Source organism: Mobula birostris, chromosome 30 (assembly GCF_030028105.1).
Source record: "Mobula birostris isolate sMobBir1 chromosome 30, sMobBir1.hap1, whole genome shotgun sequence".
NCBI lineage: Eukaryota > Metazoa > Chordata > Chondrichthyes > Myliobatiformes > Myliobatidae > Mobula > Mobula birostris.
Window position 1 is genome coordinate 5,947,468 of NC_092399.1, and position 21,781 is coordinate 5,969,248.

Consider the following 21,781-nt stretch of genomic DNA (forward strand, 5'->3'; position numbering starts at 1 on the left):
GACTAGATTTACAACCCTCTGCAGCTTCTTTCAGTTCTGTGCAGTAGCCACCCACCCCCATATCGGACAGTGATGCAGCCTGTCAGAATGCTCTCCACGGTACATCTATAGAAGTTTTTGAGTGTTTTTGTTGACAAACCAAATCTCTTTAAACTCCGAATGAAGTATAGTCACTGTCTTGCCTTTATAGCTGTATCAATATGTTAGGACCAAGTTTGATCCTCAGAGATCTTGACACCCAGGAACTTGAAACTGCTCACTCTCTCCACTTCTGATCCCTCTGTGAGGATTGGTATGTGTTCCTTCATCTTACCCTTCCTGAAGTCCACAATCAGCTCCTCCGTCTTACTGACGTTGAGTGCCAGGTTATTGTTATCACTCCACTATGTGGCATATCTCGCTCCTGTACGCCCCCTCGTCTCCATCTGAGACTCTACCAACAATGGTTGTATCATCTGCAAACTTATAGATGGTATTTGAGCTATACCTAGCCACACAGTCATGTGTATATAGAGAGTAGAGCAGTGGGCTAAGCACACACCCCTCAGGTGCACCAGCATTGATTGTCAGCGAGGAGGATATGTTATCACCATTCTGCACAGACTGGTCCTTCATAGTTCCTTAATTAAATTTCTCCTCCTTTCTACTTCCCTCTCCTCATTCAAGAACATCCTCAAAGCTAAGTCTTCGGTCAACTGTTCCAATAACCCATTAATTTAGTCATGTTAATTTTTCTTTGATAATATGCCTGTCAAGCTCTGTAAGACATTTTACTGTATGATTGACAGCTATTATTATTAGACTCTACATCTGGAATATTTTTCCCGTTGATCTCGTTTTCGAAAATTTCTGTCTCCATTGATCCCTGCCCAAATAACCCATCCAGTGATGTCCTATTGTTAGCATAATTTCGCACTAGGAACGCACATGTGGCAGGACTCGTCGTATGTTCGTCTAAAGATTTCTTTATTTTTCATACCTTTGTAGAAAGGAGGCCATTCATCCCATCTGAGACTATGCTGGCTATCAGAACAATCCCATAACCCTGCTTATTTCCTTGTAAATTATTATCTTACATATGCCCATTAATGGAATGGGAGCATAGCAGCTCGCACAGGTTCTTTACAGTTCCGGCTATCAGACCAGGGTGCAAATCCAGCTGCTGACTGTAAGGAGTTTTCACATTCTCCCCGTGACTGCAGGAATTTCCTCCAGGTGCTCTGGTTTCCTCCCAGATTCAAAAGGCGTACAGTTAGGGATAGTGGGCAAGTCTGGCGAATCTTCTGGGCAGCCCACCACAATCCTCACTGATTTGCTTCGATGCAAACAATGCATTTCACAGTATGTTTGATGTACATGTGACAAATACAGTTCGTCTTTAACACTTCCTTGATTCTCCTACCAGCCATCTCCACTTGGATTAGTGGGTAAGAGCCAGTTTAACCTAACAACGAGCAAGTCTTTGTGGTGTGAGAGAGAACTGGACCCACACAGTCACACAGAGAATGTGCAAACTATACAGGGACAGCATCAGGAGTCGGGATCATACCCAGGTCACTGAAGCTTTCTGACACCTGCTGCACCCCGTTGCCATACTGCGATGCTCACTGTATTGGTCAAGAGTGGCAAAGGCAAGGTCAAAGAAAAGGTGAGAATGTAAAAGTTTTCAGTAAATACGAATATGTCTGGATGCCCTGTGGCCTCGCGGTCACATCCTTGTATCTATCCGAAAATCCTGAACTCATGGCACACTTCATGACATCAGTGTAGCAAAGACTGCACTGTTAGTGCTGGGGTCTTTCAAGTGAGAGATTATACTAAAGACCCAACTCGTTTGGACATATTGGTCCCTTTGGCACTATCTCGAAGTTCAAGCTCAAGTTTAATTCTCATTAACCATACATGAGTACCCATGAATACAGCCAAAAAGCCAGCGTTCCTCCAGGGCAAAACACAGTACCAACAGTCATACACAGCATAAATATACAGCCACACAGATAAGTATGTAACATAGGCAAACTCCCAAAGTGACAACATGGATGGAGCATGAATGCTGTTGGCAGGAACAAGTCCTCAGCTGCCCGCAGACAAATGCGTGCACGCACGCAATCCAGCTTGTCTTCCGCCGAGCGAATACCAAAGGGCAGCGCCGAGGGAAGGCCAGCCCCCAATCCAGCATAGACGGTTACAACAAGTGACACCATGGGATGAGGCCGAGGCCACACCGCTCACCCGCAGTTGGTCTCGCCAATAAACCAGTGAACCGGGCTTGCAGAATTCTGTGTTACCAGTGTCCAACTGGGTCCTGCGATCCAAGACAATCACTCCTGTTAGCCTGCACACACCAACTCTGACGCCTCTCTGCAGCAGATATCTTGAGAGGTTGTACACTAACGTAATGTGGTGACATTGACCAAAGGTTGGTAGAAGAACCTTTAAAGCCTGCCTGTAAGTTTGGTTAACTCTTCTGATAAAGAAAAATAATTTGAGGGGAGAAAAAAGACAGGATAAGGAGGGAGAGAATGTGGTTTGAAGCTGATAATAGGTTTGTAATTCAGGATGTAGTTGCAGTTTGTGATGTAGTATTTAGACCTGATGGATATTAATTATCAAAAATAAATGAGGCCTCTTACACAAGATGCCTTTTTGCATTAATAATAATTTTATTTAAGAGTACCTTTCATACAGATGGTGTAGTTCAATGGGATAAAAGTACAAACATGAAAATAAAAGACAAAAAGATATTAGTTAAATGCAAGATTAAATAAATAGGTTTTGAGCTGGCATTAGAAGTGTCAACTGAGTCTGTATCCCTTATAGTTTTAGGTATTGAATTCCACAGTTCTGGAGACTTGCCGTCAACAAATACCCTGTCCACTGAAGTAGAATAAAGCTGTTCAAGGAACAGTATTGGAAATGGAGATGGATTTTACATCAACGGTAATCCTTTCTGACTGCTTACAAAGAAAAATCATTACAGTTACTGAAAGGTGTTGGGGGCAAATCTTCCATGCTGTTTCTTGGAATAAATGACAGGCTTGTGACGCAACCAAAGTGGTGCTTAGTAATAGCAATAGTTTCTTTCCATCAGCGTAGACTTCTGAAACATTTTCAAAAGAGAATGCAGCTTTAAGTATTGAAGCTGGCATTGTGTGAGGTTACAAAGTAAGAGGTAACACTGAGAGAACATAGACTAGAGCCTACTGCCTCCACCTTGAATTCCCCGCAGGACTTGCTTGCTGATTGTTACAGCAACCTTGTTGATAACATCACGGAAAAATGGGATAAAATGAATAAACAGGAAAAAAAATGTGAGTTATTATTAACACTCGTATTTAATTGCTTTATTTTTAGCTCCACAAGCTTCAGAAATGATGTTGACGTTCGCATGGTGGTGAGATTAGTTGAAGGTCTGATTACTGAAGCACATACACTCAGTGGCCACTTTATTAGGTACAGCGAATATCTGAGCAGCCAATCATATGGCAGCAACTCAATGCATAAAAGCATGCAGACATGGTCAAGAGGTTCAGTTGTTGTTCAGACCAAACATCAGAGTGAGGAGGAATTGTGATCTAAGTGACTTTGACTGTGCCAGAGAGGGTGATATGGATATCTCAGAAACTGCTGATCTTCTGGGATTTCCACACATAACAATTTCAAGAGTTCACAGGGAAGGGTGCATAAAGAAGCATCCAGTGAGGAGCAGTTCTGTGGGTAGAATGCCTTGTTAATGAGAGGGGTCAGAGAAGAATGGCAAGACTGGTTCAAGCTGACAGGAAGAAACTCAAATAACCATGAGTTACAACGGTGGTGTGCAGAAGAGCATCTCTGAGTCAACAACACATCGTACCTTGAATGGATGGGATATGTAGCAGAAGACCATGAACGTACACACAGAGACCAATTCATTAGGTACTGGAGGTACCTAATTAGGACCGTAAGATATAGGAGCAGAATTAGGCCACTTGGCCCATTGTGTCTACTCTGCCATTTCATCGTGCCTGATCCATTTTTCCTCTCAGCCTCAATCTCCTGCCTTCCCCCATATCCCCTCATGCCCTGACTAATCAAGAATCTATCAACCTCTGCCTTAAATATACATAAAGACTTGGCTTCCACAGCTGCCTGTGGCAAAGAATTCCACAGATTCACCACCTTCTATCTAAAGAAATTCCTGCCCCTCCACCTACCTTTGTATCACCTGCAAACTTTGCAACAAAGCCATCAATTCCATCATCCAAATCATTGACATATAGCGTAAAAAGAATCAATCCCAACACAGATCCATGTAGAACGTTACTAGTCACTGGCCCCCAACCAGAAAAGGCTCCCTTTATTCCCACTCTTTGCCTCCTGCCAATCAACCACTGTTTTATCCAAGCTAGAATCTTTTCTGTAATACCACGGGCTCGTAGCTTGTTAAGCAGCCTCGTGTGGCACCTTGTCAAAGGCCTTCTGAAAATCCAAGTACGCAACATCAACTGATTCTCCTTCGTCTATCCTGCTTGTTATTTTTTCAAAGAATTCCAACAGACGTGTCAGGCAAGATTTTCCCATTAGGAAACCATGCTGACTACAGCCTATTTTATCATGTGCCTCTAAGTAACCAAAACCACATCCCTAACAATTGACTCCAGTATCTTCCCAACCACTGAGGTCCAACTAACTGGCCAATAATTTCCTTTCTTTTGCCTCTGAAGGGTGGAGTGACATTTGTAATTTTCCAGTCCTCTGGAACCAATCCAGAATCTAACAATTCTTGAAAGATCATTACTAACACCTCCAGAATATATTGATTGTAATCTGGCCCTAACATCAACCTCTCCACACTTGGAGTCTCACTACACATTGTCTTTCTTTGTAAACCAACTAGCTCATCTTCAGCACTATCACTCCAGTTCCCATCTCCATGCCAGATTATTTTAAACCCATTCGAACATCGCTAGCCAACCTGTCTGCAAGGATACTGGACCCTCTCGGGTTCAGATGTAACCCGTCCCTTTTGTACAGGTCATACCTGCCTCCGAAGAGACTTACATGATCTATGTATCTGAACCCCTGCCCACTGCACCAGATCCTCAGCCACACATTCACCTGCCAAATCATCCTATTTTTACCCTCATTGGCACGTGGCACAGGCAGCAATCCATAAATTACTGCCCTGGAAGTCCTGTTTCTCAGCTTTCTATCTAGCTCCCTAAAATCTCTCTTCAGTACCACCTCATCTGTCTCCCTATGTCATTGGTGTCACTATGTACCAAGACTTCTGGCTGCTTGAGAATGCATGGACGCGATTCGAGACGCCCCTGATCCTGGCACCAGAGATGCAACATACCATCTGGGTATCTCTATTGCACCCACAGAACCTTGTCTCTGTACGTCTGACGAAGGAATCTCTTATCAACACTGCAGTCCTCTTCACCTCCCTGCTTTTCTGAGCCACAGCACCAGACTCAGTGCCAGAGACCCCGTTACTGTGGCTCCCCACTGGTAGATCGTCCCCCTCAATAGTACCTAAAGTTATATTCTTATTATTGAGGAGAATGGCCACAGGTATGCTCTTCACTGGCTGTGCATTTCCCCTCCTTCTCCTGATAGTCACCCAGTTACGTGTCTCCTGCAGTTGAATTATCCTTATTGGTCCTTTCTAATGCATCCCTCTAGCTGATCGGTCGCTCCTCAACTCAGAGAAACTGATGCAAAGCTCTGCCTTCAAAATCTTGATTGGCGCCCTGATTAAAGAGTAGCTCTTTTTATGCACCTCTGGTGTGAATTGCCCACTGGTAAGTGGCCAATGAGTGCATAGCAGCATGGATCCAATAGACTTAATATTTTATCCTGGGTCAACACACTCTGCTGCAAACATTCTCTTTTAGTGGCAACCTCTCTGATGACGGAGAAGTTACCATAATGGTAAATTCTGCTTTGACCCAAGTTTTAGAGTCATAGAATTACTGCTGAAGAAAGCTATTTAGGTAATTAAGACTATGCTGACACCTATTTTATTAAAGCTATTTTTTAATATATATATAGAACATAGAATAGTACAGCACAGTACAGGCCCTTTGGCCCACATTGTTGTGCCGACCGTCAACCACTGCCTCCCATATAACCCCCCACCTTAAATTCCTCCATATACCTGTCTAGTAGTCTCTTAAACTTCACTAGTGTATCTGCCTCTACCACTGACTCAGGCAGTGCATTCCACGCACCAACCACTCTCTGAGTAAAAAACCTTCCTCTAATATCCCCCTTGAACTTCCCACCCCTTACCTTAAAGCCATGTCCTCTTGTATTGAGCAGTGGTGCCCTGGGGAAGAGGCGCTGGCTATCCACTCTATCTATTCCTCTTATTATCTTGTACACCTCTATCATGTCTCCTCTCATCCTCCTTCTCTCCAAAGAGTAAAGCCCTAGCTCCCTTAATATCTGATCATAATCCATACTCTCTAAACCAGGCAGCATCCTGGTAAATCTCCTCTGTACCCTTTCCAATGCTTCCACATCCTTCCTGTAGTGAGGTGACCAGAACTGGACACAATACTCCCAAGTGTGGCCTAACCAGAGTTTTATAGAGCTGCATCATTTCATCACGACTCTTAAACTCTATCCCTCGACTTATGAAAGCTAACACCCCATAAGCTTTCTTAACTACCCCATCCACCTGTGAGGCAACTTTCAGGGATCTGTGGACATGTACCCCCAGATCCCTCTGCTCCTCCACACTATCAAGTATCCTATTTAATCAACATTGATCATAAAGTTAAAAAAGACAATGACATTAATCTCCTTAGCAGCTCAGGGATTTTATTGAATCACAGATACAAGTTTTTGAATGGCACTCAAGAGTTAGCAGGGAATCATTTGGAACTGGTTGCTTCCAGACCAAAACAAGAAATGTTCATGACATGGTAGCATAGCGATTAACATGGCACGATTACATCTTGGAGTTTGGAGATCAACTCCAACGTCATCCATAAGGAGTCTCTACGTCCTCCCCGTGGAATGTGTGTGCTTCCTCCAGGTGCTCCGGTTTTCTCCCACAGTCGAAAGATGTACCGGTTCGTAGGTTAGTTTGTCGTAAATTGTCCTGTGACATGGCTAGGGTTACATCAGGGGTTGCTGAGCAGTGTGGCTCGAAGGGGTGGAAGGCAAAAATTTCTGCGCATCCCATATAAAATGGTACTGAAAAACTAACAGTATCTGTGAACCAGAAGGTATAGTGGAGCCATTTCCAAATAAGATTATCAGGTCACAGTTTTAACTTGAGGATAAAATTGGCTTTTTACAGTGGTGCTGAATAAACTCAGTGCAAATTGCTAACCTGTGCAAACCATTCAAACTTCCTGGTGCACAGGGGCAGCTGACCAGCCACGAGCCTGTTTTACACTGCTGCTCTGGGTGTATTGTGTTCAGCTCAGTGCTGTCTAACAAACAGCTGTGAATCAGTGAGAGCACACCTTGATTTAAATCAACCGGATTACAGAACTTATCCCATTCTGAAGACATGGACATATACTGGATTGACACTCCTGAGTGGAACTGGGGTGGGGGAATACTCTAATTTGGATGTACCGGTGCCACAGTACTGCAGTGGTTAGTGCGATGATATTACCACTCGGGGCGTCCCAAAGTTCAATTCTGACGTCATGTATAAGGAGTCTGGACGTCCTCCCTGTGAATATGTGGGTTTTCTCCGGCTGCTCCATTCTCTTCCCACAGTCCAAAGATGTACCGGTTGGTAGATTAATTGGTCATTGTACATTGTCCCGTGATTAGGCTAGGGTTAAATCGTGGGTTGCTGGGCCACGTGGCTCGAAGGGCTGGAAGGGCATATTTTGCACTGTATTTCTAAATAAAATAAAATAAGATTCATTTCTGGGTTAATTGGTCATTGTATATTAGACCATAAGACATAGGAACAGAATTAGGCCATTTCGCCCATCAAGTCTGCTTCACCATTCAATCTTGGCTGATCCTTTTCTCCCCTTCTCAGCCCCACTCCTGGGCCTTCTCCCCCTAACCTTTGATGACGTGTCCAACCAATAACCTGGCCTCCAAGATGCGTGTGGTAATAAATGTCACCACCCTCTGGGTAAAGAAATTTCTCTGGATCCCTGTTAAATGGATGCCCCTCTATCCTGAGCTGTACCCTCTTGTCCTAGACTCCCCCATTCTGGGAAACAATCTTTCCACATCTACTCTCTCTAGGCCTTTCAACATTCCAAAGGTTTCAATGAGATCCTCCATCTTCCTTCTAAATTACAGCGAATACAGACCCAGAGCTATCAAATGTTCCTCATATGATAACCCTTTCATTCCCAGAATCATCCTTGTGAACCTCCTCTGAACCCTCTCCAATGCCAACACATCTGTTCTGAGATGAGGAGCCCAAAACTGTTCACAATACTCAAGGTGAGGCCTCAGCATCACATCCCTGCTCTTGTATTCCAGACCTCTTGAAATGAATGCTAACATTGCATTTGCCTTCCTCACCACCAACTCAACCTGCAAGCTAACCTTTAGAGCGTTCTGCACAAGGACACCCAAGTCTCTTTGCTTCTCAGATTGTTGGATTTTCTCCCTGTTTAGAAAATTGTCTGCACATTTATTTCTACTACCAAAGTGCAGGACCATGCATTTTCCAACATTGTATTTCATTTGCCAGTCTCTTACCCATTATCCTAATATGGAGAATGGGTAAGAGAGCCCTTCTGCAGTCTACCTGCTTCCTCAACACTATCTGCCCCTCCACCAATCTTCGTATCATCTGCAAACTTGGCAGCAGAGCGATCTAATGCATCATCTCTATCATTGATATACAGCTTAAAAATAGTCCCATCACCAATCCCTGTGGAACACCACTAGTCACTGGCAGCCAAACAGAAAAGGATCCTTTTATTCCCACTTGCTCCCTCCTTCCAATCAGCCAATGCTCTAACCATGTCAATAATTTCCCCGTAATACCATGGGCTCTTAACTTGGTAAGCAGCCTCATGTGTGGCACCTTGTCAAAGGCCTTATGAAATTCCAAATATACAACATCCACTGCATCTTCTTTATCAATCCTACTTGTAATCCCCTCAAATAATTCAAACAGGTTTGTCAAGAAAGATTTTCCCTTAAGGAAACCATGCTAACTTTGTCCTATCTTGTCCTGTGTCACCAAGTACTCCATAACTTCATCCTTAACAATTGACTCCAAGATCTTCCCAACCACTGAGATCAGGCCAGCAGGCCTGTAATTTCCTTTCTGCTGATTTTTCAATCGACCTGCATGTTGAAATCTCCCATGACTGTCATATCATTGACCTTTTGACACAACCTTTCTATTTCCTGTTATAACCTGTGGTCCACATCCCAGCTACTGCTGGGAGGCCTGCATATAACTGCCATCAGGGTCCTTTTACCCTTACAGTTTCTTAACTCAGCCCACAAGGATTCAACATCTTCCGATCCTATGTCACATTAAGAGGATAAGACATGAGAGAATAGGACCAATCAAGTGTGACAGTGGAAAAGTTTGTATGGGACTGGAGGCGATAGCAGAGTTATTTAATGAATACTTTACTTCAGTATTTATTCACTACGGAAAAGGATCTTGATGATTGTAGGGATGACTTACAGCAGATTGAAAAGCTTGAGCATATAGACATTAAGAAAGAGGATGTGCTGGAGCTTTTGGAAAGCATCAAATTGGATAAGTCACTGGGACCGGATGAGATGTACCCCAGGCTACTGTGGGAAGTGAGGGAGGAGATTGCTGAGCCTCTGGCAATGATCTTTGCATCATCAATGGGGGCAGGAGAGGTTCTGGAGGACTGGAGGGTTGCGGATGTTGTTCCCTTATTCAAAAAAGGGAGTAGAGCTAACCCAGGAAATTATAGACCAGTGAGTCTTATTTCAGTGGTTGGTGAGTTGATGGAAAAGATCTTGAGAAGCAGGATTTATGAACATTTGGAGAGGCATAATATGATTAGGAATAGTCAGCATGGCTTTGTGAAAGGCAGGTTGTGCCTTACGAGCCTGATTGGATTTTTTGAGGATGTGACTAAACACATTGATGAAGGTAGAGCAATAGATGTAGTGTACATGGATTTCAGCAAGGCATTTGACAAGCTACCCCATGCAAGGCTTATTGAAAAAGTAAGGAGGCATGGGATCCAAGGGGACATTGCGTTGTGGATCCAGAACTGGCTTGCCCACAGAAGGCAAAGAGTGGTTGTAGACGGGTCATACTCTGCATGGAGGACGGTGACCAGTGGTGTGCCTCAGTGATCTCTTCTGGGACCCCTTCTCTTTGTGATTTTTTATAAAGGACCTGTATGAAGAAGTGGAGGGATGGGTTAGTAAATTATCTTATGACACAAAGGTTGGAGGTGTTTGGATCATGTGGAGGGCTGTTAGAGGTTACAGTCAGACATTGATAGGATGCAAAACTGGGCTGAGAAGTGGCAGATGGAGTTCAACCCAGATAAGTGAGAGGTGGTTCGTTTTGGTAGGTCAAATATTATGGCAGAATATAGTATTAATGGTAAGACTCATGGCAGTGCGGAGGATCAGAGGGATCTTGGGGTCTGAATCCATAGGACACTCAAAGCTGCTGCGCAGGTTGACTCTGTGGTTAAAAAGGCATACGGTGCATTGGCCTTCATCAACCATGGGATTAAGTTTAAGAGCCGAGAGGTAATTTTACAGCTATGTAGGACCCTGGTCAGAGCCCACTTGGAGTACTGTGCTCAGTTCTGGTCACCTCACTACAGGAAGGATGTGGAAACTATAGAAAGGATGCAGAGGAGACTTAAAGGCTGTTGCCTGGATTGGGAACCATGCCTTATGAGAATAGGTTGAGTGAACTCGGCCTTTTCTCTTTGGAGCGACGGAGGATGAGAGGTGACCTGATAGAGGTGTATAAGATGATGAGAGGCATTGGTCGTGTAGATAGTCAGAGGCTTTTTCCAGGGCTGAAATGGCTAGCATGAGAAGGCACAGTTTTAAGGTGTTTGGAAGAAGGTACAGAGGAGATATCAGGGGTAAGTTTTTTACACAGAGAGTGGTGAGTGCGTGGAATGGGCTGCCAGCGATGGTGGTGGAGGTGGATACGATAGGGTCTTTTAAGAGACTCCTGGATAGGTACATGGAGCTTAGAAAAATAAAGGGCTATGGGTAACCCTAGGTAATTTCTAAGGTAAAGACATGTTCAGCACAGCTTTGTGAGCCAAAGGGCCTGTGTTGTGCTGTAGGTTTTCTATGTTTCTATTTTTCTACTGATTTGATGCCATTCTTTACTTGCAGAGCCACACCACCCCTTCTGCCTACCTTCCTATCCCTCCGATACAGCGTGTAACCTTGGACATTCAGCTCCCAACTACAACCATCCTTCAGCCATGATTCATACCTGACAATCTGTAATAGTGCAACAGGATCATCCACCGTTATTTGTTATACTCCTAGCATTGTGATATAACACTTTGAGTACTGTATTTGCTACCCTTTCTGATTTTGCATCCCTAATGCACTGATACTCACCTTGCTGGCTGCAATTTTGTCCTGTCATCTGCCTGCCCTTGCTGACAGGCTGCCTGCAGGCTATCTTTGCTTTTTTACCAACCGTCCCATCCTGAGTCCCTTCACTCCGGTTCCCACCCCACCGCCCCGCCAAATTAATTTAAATGCTCTCCAAAAGCTCTAACAAACCTGCCCATGAGGATATTGGTCTCACTTAGGCTCAGGTCCCGTTATTAGGCCAGGGTTAAATCAGGAGCCGCTGGACAGTGCGACTTTAAGGGTCTAATCCATACAGTATCTCAATAACTAAAGTAAGTCAAACCAGACTGTCTGCCATCTCAGATGGATGTATATATTCATCCCAGTTAATTATCAGTAATAAGTAAACTGATTACCTGTGGGCAACTTGGCTTCTGGGTACTGGCTATACTGTGTTTAAACCTGAGATTAGCTTTCATTTTGAGAGGATTTAAATAAAGAGCCTATGATCTGCACGTTTTTGTCTGCTCTGCTTTGGCGTACCTGAACACTCTATTGGGCATTAGCTGAATTCACTGAAGGGGCAGCATAGGCTTATGGGTCTTTGGCGCTGAAGCTTTCAACGAAATCAAAATGTAATGCTGGACAACTACCTTGCACAGTACAGTGACATTAACTGTTGTCATGGTAAACCATTGTCATGGCAACTGTTGTCTTGGACAACTTACCCAGCACAGTACAGTGACATTATCCGTTGCCATAGTAAATTTTAAGGATTTGTCGTGACCTTCATTAGACATTGAATAATATAAAAAGCATCAAAACTGCTGTCCTTGAATGTGATCTTCAAAACAGCATCAAAACAACCGTCTTTGGAAAACATAGTTCTATTGAGTTTTTATCCTCACTCATTTTTTTTTCTCTGGTGTCCCTGTTTTGCTTACAGATGGTCAGAAACAAATACAACATTCAACTCATCAAGGTGAGCCTTGCACTGAACAAAACTGTACAGAAATAACATCACTTACCTCTGCACCACAACAAAACTCTCCGCTGAAGAGCCATTCTGGTCACAATATACCAAAGAAGAGAATTGAATCCTGCTGATAAAAAGAAAACTAGAATTAGGGAGAAAATTTAGGAAAGCTGATCTTCATGTTGTTTTGTAACTTCAAAACACTCCAGAACCTGAGATTGTTTTCACTGCACAAGCGGCTCCTAGAAAGCAGTGTGACTCCCCTTGTCAGGAAAGACATTATCCCATAAGAATAAGAAAGCCTACAAGGTGATTAAATCTGACTGGGACAATTTAGAATTTACTATGCTGTGGATGTCTGTATGTAATAGTTACATTATATGACATACTGTGTATGTAATTGAGAAGCATTCTCTATTGAGTTAGACTTTATAGCTAAGCAGGAAGGAGTGTTGTGTATTTAATATTTAAATAATATTTGAGTATTCTTGTATATTCTGTATATTGGTTGATTAAGCATTCTTGATCAGCAATGTTACGTTTTGTGACTTCAAAACATTAAACTAATTCAAAGGAAGACACAGGAGTCCGAAGTGTGAGACTATTTTTGTGCTTAGCTGCATGTATCATGTGTTAGTGTGATGACGTATGCAATTCACATACCTCTACATATAACTCATATGAGTTATTCAGACAAGCAAGATTGCTCAGTCAACCAATATATATACAAGATTACTCAAGTATTAAATATTAAATGAACAACGAAGAATAAGTGTTTAAGTACAGTTAATCAGATTAATGAATTCAGTCATCCAATTTTCTTGGAAGACTAATTGTACTCTGAAGGAGTCAGAAACTGCAATACGAACAGGATATCAATTCCAGTGTCCTGATATCAGCAAATCCATACCAGATTGGGAAATCACTTACAGTATGGAAGGCAGTGATATCGCTGTCATGGTGACTGGGGATTCATCTCAGTTGTATTACAGTGTATAACCCAACCAAATGGACGATGGATATACTGGTAATAATAGCCCAGGGCATAACTCGTACAGAACCAGAGAATGGGAAACCTCTTCCTGTACTGGAAATGGATGTCATCACCAAGGCTGCAGATCAGGATCTCACTGCACTTGCTGGATAGGTTCGTATCAATGGAAATGGGATGACATCATTTTCAGAAATGGACAGTGAGATCTGTCCATTCTTGGATAATGGAAAACTTCCAGTACTGGACAATGGAAAATCTCCTTAGTACTGGAGCATGTGAAATCTCCTGCATTTCTGCACTGTGGGAAACCTTACCCTCAGTATTGGACAAGGAAACCTCCTTTAGTGATGGACAAAGGGAAAACTTCAGTAATGGACAAAGGAGAACTTCATGAATGTAATGAACATCTCCAAGAGTACTTGAATGGAAATATAAACTGCAGAAAGCAATGGAGATTGACAGAGAATGTATCACCGGAACATTCACTTTGCAGTAAGGTAAGATTTTCAGAAACTGGGTCATTAGATGAAGTAATTTGCCACTTTTACAACCAGTCATGAATCAATAATACACCGTGTCAAGTTTGCTTTCCACTGCCTCTACTCCGTCCATGAGTGGATCATCTATTTCAGTGTAACAGAGGCTGGAGAATGTGACTCTCCTGACAGCTACAAACAACAAAGAGAAAGTTCTGTTCGAAGAAGAGTACCCACTTTGTCCTCATAAAACTGGCATACTGTTCTTGCCAATTCGGCATGACGTCTAAATGCGCAGTGGAGTGTTTATTGACTGGTTGCATCATGGCCAAGTATGGAAACACCAATGCTTGAACGGAAAATCCTATAAAAGTAGTGGATTCGGCCCAGTACATCATGAGTGAAGTCCTCCCAACCACTGGGCACATCTACATGATGTAGGAAAGCAGTATCCATTCACCAGAGGCCCCCTTTATCCAGTCCATGCTCTTTTTTTGTTTGCTGCCATCAGGAGCCTCAGGACTCACACCACCAGATTCAGGAACAGTTACTACCCCTCAACCATCAGGCTGTTGAACAAGAGGGGATAACTACACTCACTTGCCCATCCATTGAGATGTTCCACAACCAGTGGTCTCACTTTAAGGACTCTTTATCTTGTAATCTCGTGTTCTCATTACTTATTGCTATTTATTTATGTTTGCATTTGCACAGCTTGCTGTCTTCTGCACTCTGGTTGATCCTTCATTGACCCTGTTATAGTTACTGTTCTATAGATTTAATCTATAGACCGAAGAGGAGCATAGAAGAGACAATAGCACCTTTGCTTGCATCTTCAGAAACAGCTCTATTTCTGTCTTTCATATCTCTATTATTTCCTTTCAGCCTTCTTTTGACCTGGAGTTTCACGCTGACTTCGGTTCTTTGTGAGAATAAGACCCGCTCTTGGGATTTCACAACTGGCTGTTATTCAATATGCCAAGGATGGGCCGAGGAGATTAGCTCGCCTTCGGTGTTCTGGGATCTCGTGGTCTGGAGATGGGCGGACTGAAGGTCAGTGTCTCAGCAGGAATTTGGTGCGTTGGGGGAGACGGAAGATCAAAAGCAGCAAGCTGTCTGCTGGCTGGGCGCCCAGAGACCCAAGTTCCTCGGGCACAGAGCTCAGAAAAAGCGACACAACGGACTTTTAACATCATAAATCGGTGAGTTGTTTGTTATGCCTCCCTACATGCTGTGAAATGGAGACGCCTCTTTTTCCCTTTTTAGGGAGAGAGAGAGCCTGTGGTATGTCGAATACCGGGTGAATGAGTAGTCTTTGGTGTACTGCAAGTCTGTGTCTTTGCTGATGCTTTCTGCACGTTTGAGTGCTTGGTGGAAGGCACCAAAGCCTTTTTTTGCTGGAAGGGGAGGGGGGATCATTGCTTTGCCTCCACTTACGCTTGGAAGAGGGGAGCTGGGAGGGCTTTGGGGTTCTAACATTTAACTGTCATTCATTCTTTGGGGGCATTCCTCTGTTTTTGTGGATGGTTGCGAAGAAAAAGTATTTCAGGATGTATATTGTATACATTTCTCTGACATTAAATGTACATTTGAAACCTAATCTATGCCCACAAGGAAATGAATCTCAGGGTTGTATGTGGTGACATATATGTACTTAGATGGTAAAATTCACTTCGAACTTTGAACATGCATAAACAACTGTTAGCACTATGATCAAATAGGCAAATTAACATTGGTTAAAAAAGTGTGTCCTTGATTTATGTCTCTTGTAAAATGGTTTTCTGGCAACAGTATTTATTATCGGCACTTAGCAGCATCATTGACATTATCCAGATCTATCACAAAAACATCCCTGACCTACTACAAGGTTGATCAATGTAGCGTCTAGTTCATAACAACGCTGCCTGACAGAACCAAGCTGCAATTTCCCTAAAAAGATACACAGTATGAAGCGGGGAGGGATGAAACTGTGGTGCTTCTGCAAAGTTTCAATGCATGTTTGAGCACATTTCCAAAACTAGTCAACCAGGTTGACCGATTATGACACTTTGTTCAAAGTTCAAGGTAAGTTTTATTATCAAAGTAGGTATTTGTCACCATATACAACCCTGAGATTCATTTTCTTGAGGGCATAATAAATCTATAGAATAATAACCATAACAGAATCCATGAAAGACTGCCCTACTAGGGTGTTCAAACTGTGCAAGTACAAAAAGAAGAAATAATAAATAAATAATAAGCAATAAGTATTCAGAACAGGAGATGAAAAGTCCTTGAAAGTGAGTCCATTGTTTTGGGAACATTTCAGTGATGAGGCAAGTGAAGTTGAGTGTCTAACCCCACTAGTTCAAGAGCCTGATAGTTGAGGGGTAGTAACTGTCTGCATTCAAATACAATACCTTCAGTCCTGTATTCACCCTTTTCCATCCGCCCTTTACATTGCAGCTCATCCTGCTGACTGCAATTTTGCCTCTCAACAGCCTCTCCTCACTACGCAATGCCTGTTTGTAACCCAGCTACAGTATCTCATCTTCGGCACTATTATCCGCCTTTCCTATGATACCTCTTATATGCAGCTCAGGACATTAGTGGCTCCATTTGGAACCTTTTGACTATATCTGGGGTCTTATCAACCTCTGCCTCCACAACCTCTCCACTAACTGTTCTGGCACTCTGGTTCCCAACCCCCTGCAACTCTAGTTCAAACCCCACTGTGCAGCATTAACAAACCTTCCTGCTAGGATATTCGATCCCCTCCAGTTCAGGTGCAAACCGTCCCTTCTGTGCAGATCCCACCTTCCCTGGAAGAGAGTCCAAAGATCCAGAAATCTTATGCCCTCCCTCCTACACCAACTCGTTAGCCACGTATTAAACTGTATAATCTTCCTAGTTCTAGCCTCACTAGCATGTGGCACGGGTAGTAATCCTGAGATTACAACCCTGGAGGCCCTGCCCTTTAACTTAGCAGCTAACTCCCTATGCAGAACCTCATCACTCGTCCAACCCATGTCATTGGCACCTACATAGACCACGACTTCTGGCTGTTCACCCTCCCATTTAAGAATGCTGAGGACTCGATCCGAGATAACCCAGACCCTGGCACCCAGGAGGCAACGTACCATCTGGGAATGTCATTCTCGCCCACAGAACCTCCTGTCCATTCCCCTCACTAATGAATCCCCTATCACACAGCATGCCTCTTCTCCCCGCTTCCCTTCGGAGTCATAGAGGCAGACTCAGTGTCAGGGGCTTGACCACTGTGACTTTCCTCTGGGATCCCCTCCCCCACCCCGACCGTATCCAAAGTGATATACCTGCTGTTGAGGGAGTTGGCCACAGTGGTACTCTGCACTGGCTCCTTTTCCTCTTCCAGACTGTCACCCAGTTTCCTGTGTCCTGCATTTTGGTGTAACTACCTCTCTATATGTCCTATCTATCGCTCCCTCATCCTCCAGAATGACCTGGAGTTCATCCATTTCCCGCTCCAGCTCCTTCCTGCGGTTTGTTAGAAGCTGCAGCTGAATGCGCTTCTCACAGTTGCAGTTGCCGGGGACACTGGAGGTCCCCCTAACTTCTCACAACCTGCAAGAGGAGCATTCCACTACCTTACCTGTCATCCCTACCAGTCCTAGCTGACCAGATATAAAGAAGAGAACAAAAAAAAACTTGAGCTTTTCTTTACTTCACTTTCTCTGACTGAAGCCTGAAAGAGGTGAAGCCTCAAGATCACCACGCTCACTATGTCCACCCAGACAGCGAGCTCTGCGCCTGTCCCTGCCTTTCTTTAATTAGCTCTTCCTAATCAATCCCAAATGCCAATTGGCTGCTGTTCGAAGTTCTTTCTCGCTCTACTGACCCACTGCTGCCTTTTATCCTCGGGCAGTGGACCTGGTTGAAGTCCCCTCCCCTCCTCTCAAAACTTCCAATGTCCGATGTCTGGATTCACCGCTGGTCAAAGCAATGAGTGAATATTTGATGACTCTGGGCCTGTACTCACTGGACTTTAGGAGAATGAGGGGGGGAATCTCATTGAAAAACCTATCAAATATTGAAAGGCCTAGATTGGCTGGACATGAAGAGGCTGGTTCCTACAGTGGGAGAGTCTAGGACCAGAGGGCATAGCCTTAGAATAGAGGAACATCCCTTTAGGACGGAGTTGAGGAGGAATTTCCTTAGCCGGGAAGTGGTTAATCTGTGGAATTCATTGACACAGGTTGCTGTGGAGGCCAGGTCATTGGGTATATTTAAAGTGGAGGTTGATAGGTTCTTGATTAGTCGGGGTGTCAAAGGTTATGGGGAGAAGTCAGGAGAATGGGGTTGAGGGGGTTAATAAATCAGCCATGATGCAACGGTGGAGCAGATTCAATGGGCCAAATGCTAATTCTGCTCCTATAGTTTATGGTCTATGGTGCTTTAAACAAGAGCAGAAATAGAAAAACACCCATTTTGAAAGTCTCAGAAAAATCCTTGGTTACTTCAGGTCAACACATTACATCAGCGTAATGCGAGAGAGAACCATCATGCAATCAAACAATGAACAAAACTCAATGTAACTTTATTATCAAGTACAAAAATGTCACCATATACAATCCTGTGGGCAAATGCAATAGATCATTTAATAATAATAATAACCATAATAGAATAAATGAAAGACCGCATCAACTAGTGTACAAATGACAACAAACTCTGCAAATATAAAAAGAAATAAATAATGATAGAAACATAAAAAACCTACAGCACAATACAGGCCCTTCGGCCCACAAGGCTGTGCCGAACATGTACTTACTTTAGAAATTACCTAGGGTTACCCATAGCCCTCTTTTTTTCTAAGCTCCATGTACCTGTCCAGGATCATCTTAAAAGACCCCGTTGTATCTGCCTCCACCACCATTGCCGGCAGACCATTCTACACACTCACCACTCTCTGCATAAAAAAATTGCCCCAGACATCTCCCCTGTATCTACTTCCAAGCACGTTAAAACTGTGCCCTCTCGTGTTAGCCATTTCAGCCCTGGGAAAAAGCCTCTGATTGTAGAAAGCATTAATCGTGTAGAAAAATGCTTTCCATCATCTTATACACCTCTATCAGGTCACCCCCATCCTCCGTCACTCCACGCTCCACTAGACTTATTATTATTTATATAATAAATAAATAAGGAATAAATATTGAGAACATGAGATGGGGTGTCCCCCACTATCGGAAAGATCCTCTCCAAGACTATTCTATCTAGATCTTTCAATATTCAATAGATTTCAATGAGATTCCCCCTCCCTCCACATTCTTCTAAACTCCAGTGAGTACAGGCACAGAGCCATCAAACACTCCACATACATTAACCCTTTCATTCCCAGGATCATTCTCGTGAACGTGTTCTGGGTCAACTCCAAGGCCAGCACATCCTTTTGGAAGTTCTAGTGCAGGCCCTAAAGCAGGGGTTGCCAAACTGAAGTCCATGGACCCCTTGCTTAATGACATTGGTCCATGGCATGAAAGAGGTTGGGAACCCCTGCCCTAAAGATTAACTTCCAGGTTGAGTGGGTAGCAAGGAGGGCAAATGCAATGTTAGCATTTATTCTGAGAGGATTAGAATATGAGAGCAAGGATGTAATGCTGAAGCTTTATAAGGCACTGGTCTGACCGTACTTGAAATATTGTGAGCAGTTTTGGGCCCTTTATTCACAAGAATATTGCTGCACAAAGAATTGCTTTGGAATCAGCACACAGATCTCAGCACAGTTTCACCAGCTCATCTTCCCCGAGTTTCCCCTGTTCCTCATCTGCACTTCCCTTTACAGACCACGTTTTCCATTCCCACTGACCACTCCACCTTTTCCCTCCCCCCCCTGCTCATTTTCTGCCCTTATCCCCTTCCCCCTTCTGACACGCAGTTTAACCTAACTTTGTGCAGCTAAGACGGAATCTAGTGTCAAAGGGATGGAATGTGCAAAGTGACTGAAAGTTCTGCAGTCTCCAGGATGTGGTTTTTGTTTTGAAGAATGGAAAATATGACTGGTAAGCAAATGAAGTGAAGGGAGGATATTACTTACTTTAAGGCTGGTCAGTACAGGAAGAGCAACTGATATAAATGGAAATGAGTTTAAAGTGACTAGTCTGTCCTCCTGAGCTTCCTTAACCAGCACATTCATCATGTAACAGTCACAGGCATGGCCAAGCACGGGCAGCTGAACCTTTAAAGATTTCATTAGCCTGAGGAGAACTGAGAAAGGGCAACCCTGATAAACTGGCCCTTTTGACCTATCTCACCTCTGGCCTTTGAACTGATGATCCCGCAAATCCCGCTGCACTGTTTATAGAGGCAGGCAGAGAGATGAACTTTGACCTGTGTGTGTGTGTGTGTGTGTGTGTGTGTGTGTGTGTGTGTTTTAATGGCAGAGTTGGTAACAAATTCAGTCAGGGAGGGAGGAGGGACAGGCACGAGTGCAAACTTGGTACCTAGGAGTTAGTGAGGTACGGAAAGTAAAAGGGCTTTCATAGTCAGGGTGCACTGTCAGGATAATGGAATCATTACAGCACAGGAAGAGAACATTCGTCCTCTCCTGTCTCAGGATCAAGATGGTTTGATGTCATTTCCACTACACAAGTGTAAGAAGGATGAAATAATTGTTACTCTGGATTTGCTGAAGCACAAAAAAACACAAAAGATAATAAAACAATAATGATAAAAACACACAATAAATAAAAATACATAAAATTATATATATATATATATATATATATATATATATGTGAGTGAGAGAGAGAGAGAGCGAGCGAGAGAGAGAGAGATAGAGGTATAGAGATATATTGAGATATTGAGATTGTATATGTCCATAAAGTGACACTGGGCTGTACATGAGGTGTCTGATGGGAAATAATAAAGTAGTGCTGGAGTTAGTGGGTGGAGGTGTTGATCAGCCTTACTGCTTGGGGAAAGTTCTGTCTGAAAGTGCTATGTAGTTTGACCCCATTTTTCTATGCTTTCCATTAAGCTCTGTAGACTTTCCCCACAGGAAACATTTAATCTATTTCCATATTCACTCAGAGGGAGGAGAAGATGACGGCGCGACGCAGCTCGCAGCGGCCACTCCGGTGGTGATGTCTGTTATTTGTCAAGTAGGGTGCCGTGCACAATCCTGATTTGACGGAGACGGACGTGAGAGCACGGAGGAACATCTGGTGAAACTTCTGAAATGCCTGCTTCGCTGCTGCTGCTACTGTGTGATCCTGAATCTCCGGAGGGGAAGGCCCCGAGACCTCAGCTTTACTTGTTGCTCGGCGGCCGGGGCGGGGTCGAAGCGTTCGGCAGGGGATGAGAGAGGCTGGTCAGAGGCTCGAAGTTTTCGGACGGACTTAGAGTCCACTGCGGTCAGGTGCTTCCAATGGTGCTGCATTGGCAAGTTGGCGGCGTTTGGAGGTTCATGGCAGGGAGAGTTCCTCTCTTCTGCCGCCTGCATGAGATGATGAGGCTATCGGGACTTTGAGACTTTTTTTTACCGTGCCCATGGTCTGCTCTTTATCAAATTATGGTATTGCTTTGCGCTGTTATAACTATATGTTATAATTATGTGGTTTTGTAAGTTTTAGTCTTGGTTTGTCCCATGTTTTTCTTGTGATATCGTTCTGGAGGAATGTTGTATCATTTTTTAATGCATGCATTTCTAAATGACAATAAACGAGGACCGAGTGTCCTCATAATCTAATCTAATTCAATTTAGCTGAGTTACCCAAGTGAGTTACACATAATAACAACACATACACTCAGTAGCAACTTTATTAGATACCTCCTGTAACTATTAAAGTGGCTACTGAGTGTAGGCTATACTATCAAACTCATTCACGACTC

General features: G+C 43.6%; 1 long non-coding RNA gene across 2 annotated transcripts in view; it reads right to left on the reverse strand.

Annotated features, from left to right (window-relative positions):
• Positions 1-6,847: 6,847 nt before the first annotated feature.
• Positions 6,848-21,781, reverse strand: part of LOC140190577 (uncharacterized) — a 31,566-nt gene continuing 16,632 nt past the window's right edge. Inside the window, exons 1-3 of one of the 2 annotated variants that reach the window (XR_011883636.1) lie at positions 12,679-12,873; positions 12,519-12,590; positions 6,848-7,854 (exon numbers count right to left, since the gene is read on the reverse strand). This is a non-coding gene — a long non-coding RNA (uncharacterized lncRNA). Of the gene's footprint in view, positions 7,855-12,518; positions 12,591-12,678; positions 12,874-21,781 lie in introns of those variants that run through there. The other variant, XR_011883637.1, reaches the window with a different exon arrangement.